This window comes from Falco cherrug, chromosome 10 (genome assembly GCF_023634085.1).
Source record: "Falco cherrug isolate bFalChe1 chromosome 10, bFalChe1.pri, whole genome shotgun sequence".
Classification (NCBI taxonomy): domain Eukaryota; kingdom Metazoa; phylum Chordata; class Aves; order Falconiformes; family Falconidae; genus Falco; species Falco cherrug.
The window spans coordinates 14290609-14311728 of NC_073706.1; the positions used below are offsets into that span (position 1 = coordinate 14290609).

At 50.5% G+C, this 21120-nt stretch overlaps 1 long non-coding RNA gene across 1 annotated transcript; it reads left to right on the forward strand.

The window, feature by feature from the left end:
• The first annotated feature begins 3209 nt into the window (after positions 1–3209).
• On the forward strand, positions 3210–6278 carry LOC114017469 (uncharacterized). The gene is made up of 2 exons (XR_003562538.2): positions 3210–4021; positions 5265–6278. It is a non-coding gene; the product is annotated as an uncharacterized LOC114017469 (long non-coding RNA).
• Positions 6279–21120: the final 14842 nt, after the last annotated feature.

Below are 21120 nucleotides of genomic sequence, written 5' to 3' on the forward strand. Positions count from 1 at the left end.
AGCAGAAATGAGGAGGGTGATGAAATTTTTCGGGTGTTTTGTGAGCGCTCTGCAGTGTGTGTGTGTGTATGCGTGTGTGTGTGTACGTGTGTGTCACGTTGGCCGGGACGGGGCTAAGCGTACGTTTTTCTAGGGTTTGTTTTGCCGCAGTTGATTTCAGGTTCAATCTTGTGTATTTTTCTAATGTGGTCATCTACGCATGGCGGAGTCGGGGTTTGGAAATGGAAGGAAAGTGGAGGCATGTTGCTTGTCTCTGGGATTTCTTTGTTCGGGGAACAGTAGGTGGTAGGTTTAAAAAGGCAGAGAGCGAAAGAGGGGGAGAAGAAGAAAGAAATGAAAAAGAGAGGGGAAAAAAATGGCCCTTTGCAAATCATCTGACTATTTTCTTCTGGGATGTAGAAATGCTGCATTAGAGATTAAGGAAGGGCCATGCTTAAGACAAAATGTCTCACTGGAAATGTTAATAAAATAGCAGCCAAAGCCCAGCCTGCCTTTAAAGCCTGGAACTGAGGGGGAAGCTGGGGGGGGGGGGGGGGGGGGGGAAGGTATTTAATGGCAAACTTTCGAGGGGCTGAGCTGTTGGTGGGGTTTGTTTTAAAGGAGAAATAAAGCCCCCGCCGCCAGCCCGCCGAGCAGCGCTGCCCCACCGCCGGGTGACACGGCTCAGCACGGGCACGGGGCTTGGCTCCGACAGGGGGTTAAAATACCCCGTCCCCGCTTCGCTGCGGGGGGGCATAAACTGAACCCCATGGGTCCTCGCGGAGCGCTGGGGGGGAGGCGGGTGAGGGAGCGCGCTGTGCCCGCACAGACAGACCGGCCTGCCCCGCAGGGCCCCTCAGCTGAGCGCAGGCCCGTCTGGAGGGGGGCACGAAGGGCCCCCCCCCCCGCCTGCCCGGCTCCATGGGGAGGCACGGCCGCCGCGCCCCCGCCCCAAGCCGGGCGCCCCCGCGCCGCGCTGCCGCCGTCCCGCTCCTTCAATACCATGGACAGCGAAGCCGGGGCCGGGCCGGGCCGGGGGGAGGCCGGGGAGAGGCCAGGGGTAAGGCCGGGCTGGGCCGGGGGCAAGGCCGGGGGTAAGGCCGGGGAGAGGCCGGGGGTAAGGCCAGGCCCGGGGCTAAGGTCGGGGGTAAGGCCGGGCTGGGGCCGGGCCGGGCCGGGGAGAGGCCGGGGCCAAGGCCGGGGGTAAGGCCGGCCCGGGCCAGGGTTAAGGCCGGGGGTAAGACCGGTCCAGTCCGGGGCTGAGGCCGTGTCGGGGTCGGGGGGAGGCTGCCATGCACAGCCCGGGGCCCCCGGAGCTTCCCCCGGCCCAGCGCAGGCCTGGCAGGCCGCAGCCCCGGGGCTGGGTGCGGAGGCCAGGCTGAGCCTGACCCGGGGCGGGGCGGGGGGGGGGGGGCGTGCAGGCGGTCAGCCCTGGGGATAAGAAGAGCGGTTTCCTCCCTGTTAATTTGTTTAGGTTGTTTTCTTTTAAATCGATAAAAGATTGAGAGCCTTGGTCTGTTGGAGTAAATAGGTCAATATGGAACAGGCTCTAAATAAGCAGATATTTTTTTTTTTTTAAGTTTCAGAAGACGAAAAGTGAAGGGAAAATTCCCTTCACTGCGTAATGTCAAATACTTGACTGTCCCTGGTTTGGTGCTTATGTCATGAACTGCAGCGTTATAAAAGAGGAAGATAAAAATGCACACAAATAGGGACAGAGGCTTGCAGCACTGTGGCTGCCTCTTAAATATGGCTTTTGAGCGCGGAAGGTGATATTTCACCTCTCTGCAGAGTAATTTTGCTCATTCATCGGTAGCCAAACATGGCCCACCAGCTTTTTACGAGATGCTATTTGGAGGCAGCTTCCCCCTCGGAGCCTGGTCTGGCGTGGCACGGCTCTCAGAAGGGGAGACGCTGTCCCCAAAACAATTGTTTTGATATAGTGTGGAAGGGACTAGATCTCTCTTCCAGCAATTACCCAGCTGTCCTGGAAATGCTCATGCTGCTGGGGCAGGGAGAGACTTCCAGAGCTGTAGCAAGATGCCTTCCATCAAAACAATTGTATCCTGCCTCCCCCCGCCTTACCCCATTCCTAAGAAGAAGGAAAATACCACAGTGCTTGGAAATACACACAGGCAAATAAATCCTTGCCTGAAAGCTGTTCTAACAAATACGCATAGCACTGCTGGCCATAAAAGTTACTCTAGATGGGGAATAAGGATGTGTAGAAACCCACTGACCTACACCTCCCATCACAAAAACCAATGTGAGTGTGTGAGCACATGCTCCTTTTTTTTTTCTTTTTTTTTTTTTTTTGGGGGGGGAGCATTTGGAGGGAGAGGGTTGGATAATTAGCAGTGAAGAAGCGGCTTGCTTACCGAAAAATTAAATGCACGTAAGGCTTCTAAGCAAGACCTCTCCTAGCTGGACATAGCCTGCTTGTTGCTAAACACATTTTCTCTCCCCAGAGATGAAATTCGGCGACCCTAGATAAATAAACAAATCGCAGTGCCCATTTCCATTGTAACAGCCACCCTGTGATGAGATCTGTAAGTTTAATGGACAAGAGCCACAGCAAACCCATGTCTGACTGCTCTCCAGCTCGCAAAATGGATGTGGTGGAAGGATGTAGTGAGACATCAGCTAAACTGCAAGCGCAGGATGCCCGAGAGGGATGGCACGGTGAGGAGAGCTGCCTGGATGCCACGGCATAGGTTAGAGCAGGTTGAGGGTAGCAGATCTATAGGTGCTTTCAGCATTTTCCAGGTGGAAGTCTTAACGTAGAGAAAAAAAAAATACTCTTTTGATTTGTCACTTTGAAGTCAAAGCCATCTCCTTTCAGGTCCTTGCTCCTGTGAGTCTGTGCTCATGTAATATTAAGAAAAATCTAGCATTAAACCCCAAAATATAAAATTCATATTGTATATTTAAAGGGAACCTCTTACTTTATATAACTCAGGACACATTGTCTCTTCTTGGAGAGAACGGGGGTGAAATCCTACACATTCCTTAAAAAAAAAAGAAAACATATTTTAAAATTACATCCATGTCAGCTTTAAAGAAAATTATCGCTGATGTCTTTTTGAGCTTGGAAATATAACTGTAGGATGCAGCTTTTCCCCTCCCCCTCTGCCCCTCCACCCCCTCCCTTCCCAACCAAAAAAAAAAAAAAAAAAGAGAGAAAAAAAAAAAAAGAAAAAGCAACAGAATATATAAAGCTCCTCTGATTAACAGTTTAGGTGCAGAACCCTATTTATAGGGTACGCGCTCTCCTATAACGCCTCGATCCTCCAGCCTGCAGTGGTACATTATTGATGCAGCTGCAAGTGCTCAAAGCTTAAACAATATTTTTTCCGAAAGCCCCAGCAGCCCGCCCGGGAGGAAGGTGGGGACGGGCTGGCGATGGAGTCCTGAATGTTACTCCTCCAGTTTCAAGGACATCTTGCTGATGAGGATTTGGTTAATGGAGGAGAACTTATGTCCTAGCGGTGACGTCATTGGGTCCCAATGTAATCCTCTTGTGCTGAACCCAATCAGCAGATGTGCTGAGAGCCGGGATGCGGAGAAGAAGCTCTAATCCCTTAGACTGGATGAGATCAGCTGAAACAGCCAGGACTAGACCCCAAACCCCTCTGCTAGGAAGATCAAGAGAAAAGGGATAAATTGAGAGAGACGCCTCATAACCCCTTTAAAGAGCTTTGGAGAAGAGAAGAGAAAGATGGGTGGTGCACCAAGTTCATCTTGCTTTTAAAGCCTAGCGGGAGCCTGGTTTTCACTCTGATGAGGTCCTTCTGCATTGTTCCAGGGCAGGAGGAGAGAGAAGGAAAAAAAAAAAAAAAAAAAAGAAAAGGAAAAAAAAAAAAGAGAGGAAAAAAAAGTCTGAAATTCAAAGATAATGAGAGACTAGGCGCCTTTCTTATTCATCTCCAGCTTGCCTACACAAAAACAAGCGTCCTGAGCCACGGGAGGGCGTTTGCACTGGATCTGAGCGAGGCAGCAGAGTTTGTGCCGCCGGAGCCGAGCGCTGCTTCCACTGGAGTGGGTAAATCTGCTAAGAGCTAGGCTTGCCGAGCTGTAATTACGGGGTTTGGGCGACAATGGTGGGAGAGCGACCCAGCTCTATTGCTAACTTGGAAGAGCATCAGGATTTTTTTCTCCCCTTGTGCAAGCGACCTTAATGGGCTTGTGATGCTTTTTTTTTTTTTCTTTTTTCTTTTTTCTTTTTTGGACAAAAAGGAAGGGGAGGAAGGGGAGGGGGTGAGGATTTTTCAGACGCGGTATCTAGAGAGAGAAATCGTCCTAAATTCATAAGGCGCCTCTAAGTCCGACGGCGATCAGCGAAACCGGTTGAATTGCTTTACCCCATTTCAATCCCTCCCAATATTTTATTTTTGCATATATATATATTTTATTATTTTTTTTTTTTTTTAAGTGGAGCGATTATTGTGCCGAACCGCGGCGGAGCGGAAAGCTGAGAAACGCGTGTTTAACCTCCGCCGGTTTCCCTTCAGGAGGAGAGAAACCGGCTCCTTTGCCTTGCGAGCAAGGAGAAACACCCGAGCGGGATTTTCCTTTTGCTCCGGGGAGGGAGCGGGGTCCCTGCGCCCCCCGCAGCCCCCCGCCGGCTGCCCGGGGCTCGGACGGCGGCGGCCCGGCGGGGGGACCCGCTCCCGCAGCCCGGAGCCGGGGGGCTGCGAAGCATCTGCGGGCGCTTTGCGGCGGCTCCTGCCTCCGCGCCGGGACCGGCAGCGGCAGCGGAGGTTTGTTGCGAGCTGTCCTCGGCGCTATCGGCTTTTATTACTACCTTTACGATTATTATCTTGATTATCGTTATTAGTTATTTATTTACTATTAATATTATTATTCTCAGCCGCATTTTTATCGCTGGTAGGGCCGGCTCGGGGGGTCGCTCTGCCCCCGGGGCCGTTCCGCGCCCAGCGCTCAGCATCTGCCCGGGTGCGATGCAGCGGGGCGGCTGGCGGAGCCTGGGGGGTGTTGCTGACCCTGGCAGGGCGAGGAGGGGGGCGACGGCAGCGGCACCCAGCCGCAAGCAACCCCCCCACCCCCCCACCTCCCCCCGCACACCCCACCCCCCCCACCCCCCCCCTCCGCCGCCTCCGGCCCCGCCGCGCCTCCGCGGCCGCCCCGGCGGAGGGGGGCCCCGGGCGGCGGGGCGAAGGGGGGGGGGGGGGTCGGGGAAGGGGGGCCACGGCGATCCCGGCGGGGTGGACCCTGCACTGACAGCCTCTCTCTCTCTTTCTCTCTCCCCCCCTCTCTCCCGCAAGCCCCGCTCGCCGCCTGCCCCGTTCCGAGCGGGGACAGCCCGAGCCCCTCTCTGCGTGTTCACAGCGGACCTTGATTTAATGTCCATACAATTAAGGCACGCGGTGAATGCCAAGAGAGGAGCCTCACAGCTTCATTTTCATGGAAATTGGGGACATAAACCCTCTAATTACACTTAACAACAGCCACGGAGCGATCTATGGAGCATCCTCGGCCTTTTGACAAATAGGAGTAACAATGCCGGCAGCCCGGCCGGGCAGCTGTCTCCTCGCATTACCGGGGGCAGGGGGGGAGGCGGGAGGGCGGCCCTGCTCCGGCCCCGCCAGGGCTGCGGGGGCTCCCGCCCCACAAAGGGCCGGGGGAGCGGCAGGACAATGCGGGCAGGGCTGGGGGGCGCGGGCAGCGCGCGCTCCGGCGGCGGGGCGGGGGCGGGGGGCAAGCGGCCCCTCGCTGCAGAGCGGGGGACCCCCCTCCAGCGCAAGGGACACCCCTCCGTCCCAGCGCTTCGACAGGAGCTCCCCAAAAAAACCCACCCCTTCGGAAGTTTTATGGGAGGGGGGGTGCTTTTAGCTTTATTTTTTTCACTTGCTTTTTTTTTTTTTTTTTTTTTTTAGTTTTTTCTTTCATTATTTTGGCCGTTGCCCCCCTGCAGCCCCGCTCCCATATCCCTGCACCGCTCCTGCCCTGCGCGGGGCCTCGGCCATGCAGCCCCTGCTGCGCTGCGGAGCCGCAACACGGGTCCACGGTCCTGTCCTGCCCGCCCGCCCCCCCTCAGAGCCCCTCGGCGACTCAACTCTTCTCCGAACTAAATTACGAGCCTCCTTTTTTCCAAAAGCCGGATGGGTCCAGCAGGGCGAGGGGGTGCGGTACCGCAGCCACCCCAGTGCCACTCCTGGCCCCAGCACTGCAGCCCGCAAGGTGGGACGCCCCCCCTTTTGCAGTCTCCAGCAAGACTGCAGTCGCCCACGTCGGTTCTTAGGTTAGGTTTTAGACCTCAATAAATCTCTGTTGTAAGACTCGTGTTTTCAGCTTCCTAAAGACATGCCGAGCCCCAAGTCTGAGCCTTCTGAGAGCTGTGCTTGGGCAAGGGAAGATTTAATTATTTGGCTGCAAAAAGCCCTATAGCTGGATTCAGCCGCATACACACAACTCTCTGCACCCCCTCCCCTCTTCATCTCTGCTCCACTTTTATCAGCATTGCGTCTGTCCAAGGAACCAAGTCCACAGACATCTCCATCCTCCATCCCTGCAGTGCTTGACGTGGGACAACGACCTTGTCTGCAACGGAGATGTCAGTAGCAGAACACTTTCCTTGTTTAGGAGAGGGGGAAAAGAAAAGCCTTACTGTACTTTGTGGGATTACTTGATTTCATGCTCGCCTGTGAAAAGCAGGCGCTTTTAGGTAGGGCTCCTGGGGGAAGCATTACAAGGAAAGGGAAGAAGCAGAGGACGCGGGCCTCGGAGGACAGCAGCGGTGTTGAGGAAGGTAGCTGCCCCCGCTCTCGAGGCTGTTTTGCAGCAGAGGCGTCGCACAACCAAGTGGTTGCAAACGGGTCATGCCTCCAACCCTGGCAAGAGGCAGGAGTGAGGAAGCACGCGATGCCCATACGGCTACATCAAGCGGTGCAGCAACCCATTCCTCCTGTGGACCTGATCCTGAGCGTTGCTCCAGCAAGGCCAGGTACCGTGTAACTGCAGAAGCTCACAGGGCAAGAGACTGCAAGGTGCAGGAGGGCTCAGCTTCATCAGGAGGGCTCTAGAGGCACAGAGATCCTTAAAAGAAGCTGGATTTTTTCCCCTCCCTCTTTCCCAGTAGATCAGCGCAAGTACCAAGGTGTCGGAGACCCACTTGCTCCCACGTCCATCAAGCGCTGCGAGGTCACAGGACACATTTTGACCTCATTTGCCCCCACCGTAAGTCAGGGGCTATGCAGTGACTGGATTCACTGCTGGGGGAAGGGACACCCATACCACCCTGATCTCTTCCACGCAACCCTGCAGGGGCAGATATCCAGCCACGGGGCAGTTTTGCTCTTGAACGAGTCCAAGGTTCTTTGCAAAGCAGGTAGTGAGGGATGAGAAGCCAAGTGCAGGGAGTCAGACCCCAGTAAACCTAAAACTGGCACTGAGAGACAGAAGGGAGCAAGTCACTCCAAGGTAATCTACAGCGCAGCAGGAAAGCTGCTGGCTTCCTCCAGGGACCAAGAGGCCAAGGACAGCTCTGAAGGAACGCAGGTAACTGGGGGCTGCGTGGGGCCCCATGGACTGGACTGGGCCAGGTCCCCAGATTGGGGCACGACGGGGATTGAGAATCAAGATCGATTGTGCCAAGATGGCACAAGGCAGATGCTCATCCTGGACCAGACCCCTCTCCAGGTCTGCAGGGGAGGGAGTCGCACAGACTCCTCAGCAAGCAGGACTGCCTCGATGCTCACATGTCCTCTCCTCCCTTGGGCTTCCCATGTGTCCCCTTCTTCTTAGCCAAGATGGGATTTAGGAGGTTAGACCGCTTAGACATAACCCTCTTCCCCCACACAAAGCCCCCTCCGAGGCCATCATGTGTATTGCTCCAGTGTGGCAATAGCACTCCCCATCCCCAGGCTGCAGCTGGGGGTCAGCACAACTGCCCCAAACGTGCTCCCCGCTGCGCGTGCACAAGCCGATGGCTGCAGCATGGCGAAGGGGGGCTGGCTCACACCCACCCCACCAAGCACGGTCATGCGCTGCGGGGCTGCTGCACTGCAACAAGCCTTTCACGGCAGTCTGAAATCAAGGGAGACAAGAGCACGAGCCAGCAAGAGTCAGAGCAGCTACGGCTGGCAGATGGGAAAGCAAGAAAGGCTGGTGATGGAGCCAGCCACGGCTTCACTTTGCACGTATTCTGCCGGTGTACTGACCCCCCTTTGTTTGGGTAAGTCAAGGCTCAGTCGCCTGGGAGCAGAGGGTTCCTGCAGAGGGGGCTGTGGATGTCCATAAAGCTGCCCCCCACCTCCCCCATCGTGTGCTCTGCTCAGCGGTGTGATCCCACGGTCTCAGGGATATGGTCCCACTTTGCTGTCAGAGATCCCAGAGATCTCCTTAGCCTGATCCTACAGCGATTCCTGGCTGGCTTGGCTCAGGGTTCAGCTGGGGGCACCTCCTCCAGGAGGTCACACATCCTGCAGGCTGGTTAGATGACAAAAGCCCCCAGAGCAACACCACTAGTCACACAGCAAAGACAGCGCTGACACCAAGTCACCCCCGGTTCCAGGCAGCCCCTCCTTCAGAAGGAGGGTTTATCCAAGATCTGACGTACCCCTGTGCCAGCCTCAGCTTTAGCCAAGTCCAGTTTCCTGATGGAAAAGCCTTGGGGAATATGAGCTTGTCTTTGCAACGGTGGGGCTGGATCAGGCCAGTCCATGATGGAGTCACCACAGAGGAGAAATCACCACCTTATTTCCCCTGTACTGTTCCTCCACACTCAGGAGAGCTACACAGCTTCCGCTCCCTGGGGAAAAGCACAGCTGGGTCCAAGATGGGGCAAGAAGGAAGATTTACCCCAGGCCCCTAAGCACCCCTTCCCTGTAGATGTACACAAAGCACCAGTCTCCACTCCTCATTCCTAAGACAATCGCACAGGGAATGGCTTTGCATATGATGGCCTCACCCTATACAAGTCCTGACATCAGTCATTAAGGACAGGTTAAAAAAAAATACCTTTGGATCTTTGCTCTCAGATCACCCCACGGCAGATGGAGCCATCTTGTCGTCCCACTGTGTGTGCCAGGGAGGCCTCAGGTTTGACCTGCATCGAGAAATACAGGGACTGCTTGCAAATAGGATAAGGAGAAACAAATCTGGGCAGAGGCCCGATCTTAAATGAAGGTTTTATGACATGGGTGGGTAAACCTAAGAAAGAAAGAGGTTAGGGGAAAGAGGGTAAATCAAGCACATGGAAGGCTGCTGTAAGGGTAGGGAACCACCCTATTTCCGTAGGTGTGTAGGTAGTACCAGGCCTGACCTGCAGCAGGGATGATGCAGGTACTAGGAAAAGAGTTTTCTGGTGGAAAGGACAGGGAAGCACGGGAACAACCTGAAGGAGGAGAAATTCCTGCCTACAGAAGATAGTGGAGAAGCACCTAGCAGGAGTCCCAAGGCAGCACTGGTCCCTCCAGCCTTGTGCAGAAGGTGGCATCACACATCTATTTCCCCTGGAAGGATGAATAAGCCCCCAGCCACCTTCACATCTTTTCCTAAGCCCAAAGGGTTTGTCTGTGTCACCACAGAGAACTGGAAAGGTACCACCACTCGAGTGGCGATGACCAAATGCATTGTCTGTGAAAGCTCAGGCTTGCCATCCTCATATAAGAGCAAGGTTGAGGCATCCCAATAGAAGTGATTAAATTCAAGGTGTCACTTTCTTCTGGAAAGACAGAAATGGGATGTACCTTCATCAATCCTATGGAAGTAATCCTGTTTAGGATTACTTCATCACACAGTTTGTCCCAAGCCAGCTCAACACCAATTGAGAGCATTACCAAGGTATAATACCCCCAGGTGACATCCCAGAGGGACTACTATTTTCTTTCACCTCCTAATAGCTTCCTTTCCATGTACTGCACACCTTCCTGGGTATGTCTGCAGAAACAGAGGGAAAACAGCAATCATCTGATGTGTGTAGGATTATATATATATATATATATCTTTATATATATATATATATGTAATACAGCTGTATCTGCAGCTTTCTTGTCCCCTGAAAAGGACGTGCCCAGGGCACTTGCAAAGCTGGACAGGGAAGGACTCAAAGCCCTCACTCAAGGACCTCAGACTCTGCCCTACCCTCCAGGCAGGTGAGAGGAGATTTTTTTAGGCGATCAGAACGATTCACCTCTCCCGCAGCGCAGCTTCCCCAACCTGGGCTGCCAGGGTTTCGACACCAGGAGGCCAAGGGACCCTGAAGGTGACAGCCTCCCCCACTGCAGGGCTTGCCTGTGCTTTAGAGCAGCCTTCCCCTGCAGTTTGCAGAGCGGCTGTAGGGCTGCGAGAGCAGCCGCTTCGTTTCCTCAGGGCACCCATAACCCCCTACCCCCCCGCCAGCTGCCGCCCCGCTGCAGTGGGCAATACCTGCTTCAACTTCTATCGCCTTTATTACAAAAAGAAAACCAAGATAAAACCAGTTCCTGCAGAAGCAGAGAAAACAACAGCGGGACAAAGCCACCCTCTCTCTTGCAAAGGGCCGGGTGACCGCAGGATGGCACCAGTGCCACCCTCCCGGGGGACATCGCCCCTGTGCCAGGAGCTGCCCCCGGGGCGCCCCCAGCCCCTGGGGATGCGCTACCAGCGCGGTGGCCACCCGGGCGGTGCTTCTGCCGCTCCACCGCCCAGGAATGATCCCGTATCCTGGATGTACGCAGCCACCGACTGTGGCTTGAATTAAATTTCATTCTGAATCGAGGCGGCAATTCTGCCTCCTCCTGCCAGCCCAGTCCTGCTTTCTCAGCGGCGAGAGCCACCGCTCTGCTCTGGCATTCACAGCGACAGCCACAGGCGATGCTCTACCAGATTCTTTCACCCTCGCCTTTCTAGTCCATCCTCCCCATCCCCTATCAGCTCTGCTACTCTGCCTCAGTTCTGAAACCCTCCCGGTCTTACCGAGGAAAAGAGCCAGGCCACCCCGATAGCCAGCCCATTAGCCAGCCAAGTAGCCAGCCCTGCAGCCAGCCCATTAGCCAGCCAAGTAGCCAGCGCGATAGCCAGCCCATTAGCCAGCCCATTAGCCATCCAAGTAGCCAGCCCGATAGCCAGCCCATTAGCCAGCCAAGTAGCCAGCGCGATAGCCAGCCCATTAGCCAGCCCATTAGCCATCCAAGTAGCCAGCCCGATAGCCAGCCTGATAGCCAGCCCTGCAGCCAACCCAATAGCCATCCAAGTAGCCAGCCCGATAGCCAGCCCATTAGCCATCCAAGTAGCCAGCCCGATAGCCAGCCTGATAGCCAGCCCTGCAGCCAACCCAATAGCCATCCAAGTAGCCAGCCCCATAGCCAGCCCTGCAGCCAGCCCGACAGCCCTCCCTGAAGCCAGCCCCGCAGCCCCCACAGCCAGCCCTTTTGCCTCCTGGTGCCCAGTGTCCCCCCGGAAGGTGCCAGCCGCGCTGGGCTCTCCCTGGCCGGCACGGCTGGCGCTGAGCACGAGGTGGCGCTCGCTCTCCACCTTAGCCAGGGGCTGCGGGACCCTGCGGGACCCTGCGGGGAAACGAGCTGCGAGGCACGAGCAGGGCAGGCGTGAACTGCTCCTCTGTGCGGAGGATACGCGCCCCGGTTCCTTCCCTGCGTGCCCTGCCCCCTCCGAACACCCAGAACACCAGCCGTGCTCATGCTCGGGTCCTGTATCTTGCAGGCAGGAGAGGGGATGCCGGGGCTGCGGGTTCCGCGGAGGCGCGGGATGACGGCCCAGTGCCCGTGTCTACAGTGCCGAGGCTGGAAGCGTGAGGGGAACACGGCCCTTCCCGCGGGCCTGCCAGTTAGCGCTGCGATGAACAGACCAGCTGAAGGTTACCGTCTCCTCGCCTAGCTCACCCTTAGCTGAGCAACTAGTTCTCCCTCCTTCCAGTCATTTCCACAGAATTTTCCAACCGAGCACCACATCAGTGTGGTCCTTCTCCATTCCCAGACCCCAGAGACAGTGCAAGGTCCCCCCTCCCCAACCTTGCCCTTCCCAAGTTAACTGCAATACTCAGCCTCCAGGGAGACTGCAGCACAGTGGTGACCTCCAATCTGCCCCTACCACCTCATTCCAGGAAAGCTGGTATCCCTTCCCATATGGAAATGCCAGCTGATTTAGACATGTTCACCTTTTCTGCAAGGAAGGGATCAAAGGCTTGCTTGCAGCTACTAAGCTTGATTTTAGCTATTGCACAACACAAGAAGCTGGCACCTAGCTCACCTTCTTCCCAACAGCATCTCCAAATGAGAAGCGATATTTAAATGATATCTACAGAAATCACCCAACATGATGTGTCAAATCTCTTGCATTCAGATGGGGAAAAAACCAGAACCAAGGGAAAGGAGGGGTTATGTGCACATGAGAGAATTTGTCAAAAGCCTGTACCTCAGCTCACAGGAAAGAGGACTTGTATCACACGCTTGTAAATGGGCAACATCCCTTTTAGAGGGGTTCTTTGTTGCTTGATACCCTCATAAAAGACATCCCATGGGGTCCTGCTGCAGGAGGCTGTGCAGTGCTGATGCCAAGGCAAAAGGCTGCCGAACCCAGGTGCAACCATGTCGCAGGCTCACAGTGCAAGGCATGAGAAGTTGACACCTAAGTGTCCAGAAATCATTAATAATGCCTGTGTCTATGTGTGTGGAAATGGGATGTAGCAAGGAAGCACTGGAAACTGGCCAGTGGAAGCAGAAGGACACAGGGGGCTCTTTTACCATGCTGCCTGGCAGACTTTTGCTAGAGACTGCCTGCTGGCAGCACGAGCCCTTCACAGCGGAGGCTCCCCCTTTTCCCAGTGCAGCCAGCAATTGATGGCTAGGCAAAGTCAGACATTTACACCACCAAAATCCTGATGCAAAACTTTGCCTCCTGGAAGCCTGTTATTTTGCAGCTAAACTCAGGTGCAGACCCCAGAGATAAAAAAAAAAAAAAGGCTTTTGGCGTCATTTCAGGAAAAGATCTAGAAGTGCTGTAGGAAGTTACATTCCAATTAGCTTCACGTCAAAGGTGGGGTAAGCATTACAAAGCATTTAAAAGATCAAATGCAAAAGCACAGCTTGAGTAATAGGGACCAAGGTGGTTTCAGCTAGGAACAGTTGTGGTTAATCTGATGGAGCTCTTTGAGGCTGTAACTGCTACAGCACTCAAAGTGGAGGAAACAGGCAGAGCACAATTAGGTTTGCAGCATGCAGTGGACAAGGCTTTGCAAAAGAAGCTAATGACTGAGATGGGGAGTCCTAGAATAAGTGGATGTGCTGTGGCTTAATGCTCTGGAAATTGCCCAGAAACAAAGATGCAAGCAGGAAGGTATTAATGGAAACTTTCCATGTCAGAAGGAAATGATTCCCAGGATGGTGCAATACAGCCAGCTTGTCTGGAGCAGAACAAAAGGCAGTAAGGTAAGACAGAGAGCTCCCTAGGGCAGGGAGCTGTATTTCAGTTCTTAACATCATGTTCCACAACCCCTCATGCCCTAAACAAACAATTCTTTTTTTCAAAGAGCTGCTGGAATTCTGCTTTTTGTGTTCTCTCCCTCATTTCCCTGTTCTAATGGTGATGGTTTTGTTTGTGTTTTGTTTCTTTTAAACAAAAGCAGAAACTCCTTTCAGAACACGCAGTGCCAGCAGCACGCACAGGCCCCCATCTATGTGGGGACGGAACAGTTGCATGGCTGTGATCACATACAGGGAAGCCCAAGCATGAGCTGTGCCAGATGGTGCTAACTGGGAGTTACGCTCCCTGCATCCTTCCCTCCACACATCCTGAAAATCCACAGACGAATGGGAATGGCAGGTGAGGAACAGAAAGACCTCATTTTGTACCTATTATCTTCCACAAGAGTTTTGCAACTGATGCATATGGGAACAAATTCCAGGCAAATGGCACCTAAAATACCATTCAATTTCCCAGGGCTTTGTATGCGAGTGTAATATGAGTGTAGGGTCATAAGAGGAAATTCCAGCTTTAGTCACTATGTTGGAGTAAAGATGAGGTTTTTTAGCCATAGTCCTTGAATTCACTACTTGGTTGTTAAAAGACAGACGGATTCTCAGATCTAGGTACATCAATTCAAAGACCCCAGTCAGAGCGGTTCCCTCACCTTCTGGAAGTCATATCTTAACTGTGCTGGCCAAGATTCAAGTACACAGAATCAATCATACAATCATGGAATATCCCAAGCTGGAAGGGACCCGTAAGGACTGTTGAGTCCAAGTCCATTAAAGTCAAACATAAATCTGTGAGGTACTATTACCAAACACGGTATAGGGTCAACAACAACAACAACAACAAGTAAACTATGCTTGACTCCTGAAGCATTCAGCATGAGGTGAAAAGACACCCATCCTGACCCTCAAGCAGCAGAGGCCATACAAGTTAATGAATCTATTTGCCAGAGAAGGATGCAAAGCACCGCGGGAGGTCACCAAAAGGACTCTGTGGCACACTCATACAATTTACTACAGACCAGCTTATTTTCACATGAATTTACTTCTCAACAGGTGTTAAGAACTCTTGGAACAATTCACCGGTTACATCACATCACCTCAGAGCGACCCATATATATCTGTAAGTTTAAATGATTGCAAAGGCCTTGCCCTGTCACAAACATCTCTACAAAGGCATCCCAAAGGTGCAGTTGGACCTTGGGGAAGAGGCATAGCACTGGCTAGTTTCCTTGGGCTCATCTAACGGAGCTCCTGATCGCCCCTGAAACGGCAGCGCTGTTAACGACACCAGCAGCCTCCCGATTAGCACCACTGGGACGATCAGGATCTCGGCAGTAGGATTCTTGGCATGCAATTTGCTATTACATTTTCTCCAGCTTTGCTAATTCTGATCCTTTACCCTCCACCAGCTGTGCTAACTGCGCAGCTTAGGGTGTAAAATCAATCACTGAAATAAAGTATTTTGGTTTTTACAGTTAGGGTTCAATAAAAAAAAGAAAAGAAAAAAAAAAGCACTGTAATGGGAAGGGCAGCCCTCAGTGACAGACAGCTGAAGTGTCTTAAACCAGCTTTACTACTACCAGAGAAAAGATAACACTGAATAAAATCCTCATCTTACCAGTGCTTTCGCATTGCAAAAGCATTGCAGAGCTTCGCAGACCCATTGCTTTTTTATTTATCTGCAGGTTCACGCAGGAAGGCAAACCCATCCTTGCAGAACCCCCTTCTGCTGGGTGGGCTGTGATCACCCACCATGGGATGTGCTTTTACAGTGTGGGCAACTGGGCAGGCATCACATCGGGCGGCTCGTCTGACAGAAGTTTTTCTAAAAATGTGAAAAAGGGGTTGGTTTGCCCATTTTGTATCTCTGAAAACAGTCTCTGATGCACTTTCCAGACCTCCTCCCTCCCCTGCTATTTTATTCCATTTTTAATCATCCCACTTTTCTCTTTGTTATCATCATTAATACTTTTAATGCATGTCTTATCAGAGACAGGGCAAGGTTGCCAGCTTGCGGAAATCAGCAGTGGCTTTCAGCTCAGACACACAGCAATAGTTACCACTTTTTCATTTGTTTGAAGAAAAAGCCAGCACTGTTTCTTATTGTACTTCTCTCTGAAGCATACGAGCACATATCCGTGCATATGTAAGTAATATATAAACTCATATATACAAAAGCTACTGTCTAGTAGAGAAATCCCCGTGTTTATTCTAGAATGTGATTTCTTTGACAAACTGATGGCTTATTACGTGCAGAATGTTCTTACTCTACTGAGGACGAAAAGTGCTTTGTAGAATGAGGTCTGAGGAAGCTGCAAAACTAACGGTGTTGGAAATGATGACATTAGATCACAAAGAAAATCCATTTTAACTACCCAGGACTGTGGGGCTCCTGGTTGTACAACATTTCCTGTGGGCAGAGGTGTCAGAGAGGCACTGCCTATGAATCCCCCTTTCTCGGCGATGCGACGGCTCTTGTAAGTAATCTTTCAAACAGACGGAACATTTGCTACGGTCGCCAGGTTAGAGATGCTTTCTGCCTCTGGACAAACTTTACCAGACTGACTAATGGCACAGCTGGGTTCCTGGGAATAATTCAAACCGCTTCTTTATTGCTATACGAGCAACAACTGAGGCATGCTTTAATAGCCACAAGCCTCTTGGGGAAGCCCATGTGGGCTTCTCACTGCAGGTGTGTGGGTGAACCTAACGACCACACATACTGAGCATCCCCTGTTCTCCCTCCTCTCCTCCTATCTTTCTATTTCTACCGTAGCCATACCCTCACACTTCAAAAAACAAGAATGAAAATCACTGAGTTACTTTCACATTTGCCACCTTTCCCCCCTAACTTTGCCCCGGTTCAGGTTCCCTGGCCCCCAGTGCGCCTTTCTGTTCACGCTGCAGAACTGGTGGGGAGGGTCTCGGGTGCTCCCCTTGCAGACTGAGCTTTTCTACAGGCTTTTAACTACTAATGACCCGAATGCCTGGAGTATGTCTGAACAAACCCCCACATATGTTCAGTGACTGAAAAGCACAGAAGCACTGCTTCAGAAACACCTTGTATCTTTCTACTTACCCTCTTCATTACCTCTATGGGCCACTTACTTTTTAGAGCATCGGTCCATCAGGAAGAGGTGTGAGAAGGAAACAGGCTGCGTGCTCTCTCAAATCATAACACAGGTAGTATTCACCAGGGCAGATGATAATTTGTGTACCTTTCTGAGGATGGTTATGCCTCACAACCCAGTCTCATTTCACCAGGAGGCTTTTGAAATTTAACAGGAGGAACCTCTGTGCGATTTGTAATCTGCAGGTTCACATCCTTGGTTGTACTTATTACTTAAAAGAAACCCTAATGGATTAATAATAATTAAAAAACCTGTCTAAAGACCAGCCTGTCTGCCAATCTTCTGTGAATACTCTCCTTCTATAATTTATCTTCCATTATCACAAGCTTTGAAATAACTGAACTAGCAACATGCAGGATTTCCCCATCCTCAGCAAGGTCAGTAAGTTAAGGAAAAATCTGAAATGATACCTGGCTCATAAAAATCACTCTTCTTCCCCATCCAGTATTTTACTCACTATGGGCAAATTACATTTCCCACAGGGGCTCATTAGTGCTGCTCTTTGCTCAGCATCAGGAAATCTTTCGGAGTTGTCTTTACTCCCAGCTGACTGCTGTTTGTTCTTCTCCTGACTTACTGCCCACCACCCCCCAGTTCTGCAGTGGCATTTTTATAAAGACTGAGCATTTGGACCAAAAAACCCACCGTGCTTCTAACCTCCACGACAAGGAATGAACCGTCAAGTTATGGGAACCAAGCGTACAGCCAAGGAACAACAAGACACCCTTACCAGACTAACAAGTTATAACTCTCGTTCCCTGTCAGAGCAAACAAGGAATTATTACAGTTTTAATATTTTAGTTATAATTTCTGTGTTACAGAGGTCAGATATATAAAACTAGAGGACGCAAAGCAGTCTCCCTTGCCTTCGCTTTTAAAATGCTGCACACCTACTAGAGTGATGCAAATGCTGATACACCTCCTTAATTCTGTCTTTTGTTCCCAATTTCTGCTGGCTGAGCTAGCATTAATGAAAAAAGCATAAATCACTACAACACCCTCACTCCGAAGGCTGAACATTGTGCAACAAGCTAGCTTAGTTAAGTAGGTACGACACATAAAACAAGGCGTAACGAAAAAGCACTGAATTTGGTGTAATCAAGTGCATGACCATCCGAGTGCTGCACACAGATCAGTTCCAGCAGACTTCAATTTAGTATTGATTTAAAGGGAGGTCTCAACAAAGTTATGCAGCTACTTGTGTGGGGATTGAAAAAGGTAAAACATGAAAAAAATCCCCACAACATGCCAGTGGCTTATGCCAGAAAACCTGTGCTGGTCTCTCAGAATCTAATACTGTCCCAGAAATGGACATCTTTGCTTCATCATGCTTCATCTCCCCGACAGCGAGCAGCCCCCACCCTCAGCCGCTGCCGATCGCCTCCTTGGCTGTTACCCCTAGTCACTGCTCTATCGTGGAGCACCTATGGGAAAGTACAAAATACCTCCTTTCAGGACTACGTTGTGCAATCTTTAAGCAGAACAGTTCAAAAGAGCTACACGGTGGCACGGGTTGGTTATCTGTCCTAACCTGCACCTGCCTTCCAGGCTTTGTCTCATCTCAAACCTGAGCAGCAGAAACAAGAAGGATCACAGCTTTTGTGCGTTCCAGAACACTAGAAAGGCTTCACATGGGTAAAACATCAGAACAGACGTCTAGAAAGTTTACCAGGTAGTTGCACTTAACACATTTGTACTTTCTCATGCCAGAGAACAATAAATGCCCCTGACGTATTTATGAAATAAGCTTATTACAGGCCAAAACATCAAAATACTTAGCCTTCCAGGGAAGTGTTTTCAAGGGCTCCTGATAATCAGCTTATTTAAAAGTGGCCAAAAGTCTTTGCTGACAGTTTTTGAAGTTGCAAAAGTACTGGTTTGTTACAGACCTCTGCGGAGTTCTTCCCCCTAAAAATCAGACAATCTGCACTCACGTAACTGTATTCTGTCAATTTTTTACACATTTATATGAAACAGATTTATATTAGAAAAGGATTTCCATACACACCAACAGGGGAAGAAAGCCACATAGTCTCCGTGACTCCCCAGACCTTCCAAAATTCACTCTATTTCCTGCATGTGCTCACTATCCAGAAGTTTCACCCCAAAGGGGCAAAGACGCAGCCACCCTGCTGGGAAGTCTAACTTCAGACTTGCATGTGCGCAGTATTTCATTAGAAAGTGAACCTCCAGTCAGGTGTAGACACTGATCTACACTGCCTACCACCACCCACAACGCTTCATCAGAAGCAGGCTAAATACCGCTTCAGCAAAGCATGTTCAGCTGCAGGATCAGTGTGTTCCATCTCTCCGCCACCAGTGTTCTCAGCTAACCAAGATGTGTTGCTACAGGAGCGCCAACAGCAGCAAGAACAGTTTGTACATCAGTAGTTTCTAACTTTGTAAAAGGGTTTGCAGACCGCTAACTTTCAGGGAGGTGCAGAGCAGAGCTCTCCCGGAAAGGCAGATGTTACCAATAACCAGCTTGCTTTGATGACAATTTGCAGATCCGCAAGAGCAGAGTGCAGAAATCAAACTGTGCTGCAGCCTGCAGCAACGCTGCAAATGGGAACACAGCAGCGTAGCAATGGGGGGACTACACAGAAGTTACAAATAATGAAAAAAAGCTCCCTGATAATATATGTATAGATGAATATCTCATTCACTGGTAAAACTCACTTTCTTCCCATTCTCATCCCACAGAATGGGGAGGGAGGCGAGGGAATCAAGACGGTGGCTTGCGATATGCATTACTGCCCAAGGCATTGCAGGAAGAATCTAAAAATACCTGGAGAACGTAGATTTGGCAAAACAAGTATTTACACCTCTTTCCCGCTATCTTCATTATTGAAACCACAGCAAAACATCAGATCCTACTGATTGAGCAGCAGTTGGACAACATTAGAAATACATTTGGTGAAGACTTTACCAACTGTCTGTTGTCATGGTAACATCCCAGGTAAAAATAATTTCTGAATAACTTATAAACAGACAGATGGCATAAAACCTCCTACACTCTCAAAATTAAAGGAGATTCAGTAAAAGACAGTGTAGACGCCAGTTCTGTAAAGTCCTGCATGTTGAAGAAAGCATGTCTCCAAGGTCTTCCTTGTGCTGTCAGTAACTCACCTCAGGTACGTGAACAAAAGGGAGATCAGGGATGTTACAGGAGGCGAAAAGATGACACAGAAGTCAAGTCAGCACTCTTTTATGTAGGATTTCTCAAGGGATTACAAAGGTGCCCTGAAATTATAATCCTACATAAGAAAATTAATCCAGTATCATACCAGGGAACAAAAGCTGTTCTTGTCATTCCTAAAACGCTGCCCTGCTTATAGTCTTTACTAGGAAATGAAAAATATTACAGACTGTCATCACTTCACATATTCAATGCATCACTGCATATGCAGTATGCAAATCGATTTTAGAGGAATTTTTTTTCAGCGCAAGTTTTCTGAGGACAGGAAAGCTGTGAAATCAGCAACGTTCACACACAAGAACAATCCCATTCACCCCAACGTGAGGTCAAAGTGCCCATACATGTGAAGTGAAGGAGGACTGAGAATGACGTTAGCTATCAAACAGTCCATTGGACTGAACCACATTACTCAAATCCAAAATCTCCCTCTGCCGAGTCACACCCCAATTAAGTCACTTCAACATTTTGACTCAACTGTCTTAATTCTAAAAATAGGCTGAACAAGAGCTGTTCTTTCTCAAAGGAACTGTGGACAAGGCAGGCTACAGCCGAGGAGGTCATCACAGAAAAAGCCACAGCTACACTCACGCTATTCTTGGGCACCAATTCCAATTAAAAACCTGCACTTTCCCCAAACCAGCGAACAGCTTTCTCCCAAAATGAGCAGATGCTGAGCGCTGTTGTCAAAAAAAGCCAGAGCATTTTTTCAAGTGAAACAGATTGTTCAACATAAAGAATTCAAAGTAACTGAGAGACCAGGAAAAGCAGCATCAGAGCAAAACACACTTCCCTCCCTGCCCCCCCCCCCCCCCGGCACATATTATTTGTGCTTCTTCTTTGCGTTTTAACTAAGCTTCCCTTGCTCTTCTTGACTTTTCCCAACAGGTGTACAAAAACAGGACAGTAACATCACAACAGGTTTTTTTCTTTTGATGGTTTTGTAGTATCTTTGCCTGCAAGTTTTTTAATGCCCACACTTACTGGAATTTCCATCTTCCCTAGCCAAATAAAATCACTTGTTATTAAAGAGGAGAAGCAGACCCACATTCTGCCACAACTTGTCCATGCTCTCTAGTGCACTGTGGTCAGTCTAATGCCAAGAAATAAATACTACTCTTTTTTTTTCACCAAGATTTCACTAATATCTATGAGTAAATCCATTAATATCTTTGAGTAAGTCCTCCAAACAAAAATATTCTGTGAAGAAACACTTATACCTTTTAATATCAACAGTCCTTTAAAGGGTGAGAGAAAAGAAAAATTTGGACTTTAAGCTTTACATCTCCTATTTCCATCTCCCGGGCCTGTGTAAGGTAAAAACCAAAGTCTGACCTTTGGTGCTGAGCACACTGCGTTATGGCAGGGCAGCGATCTTGAA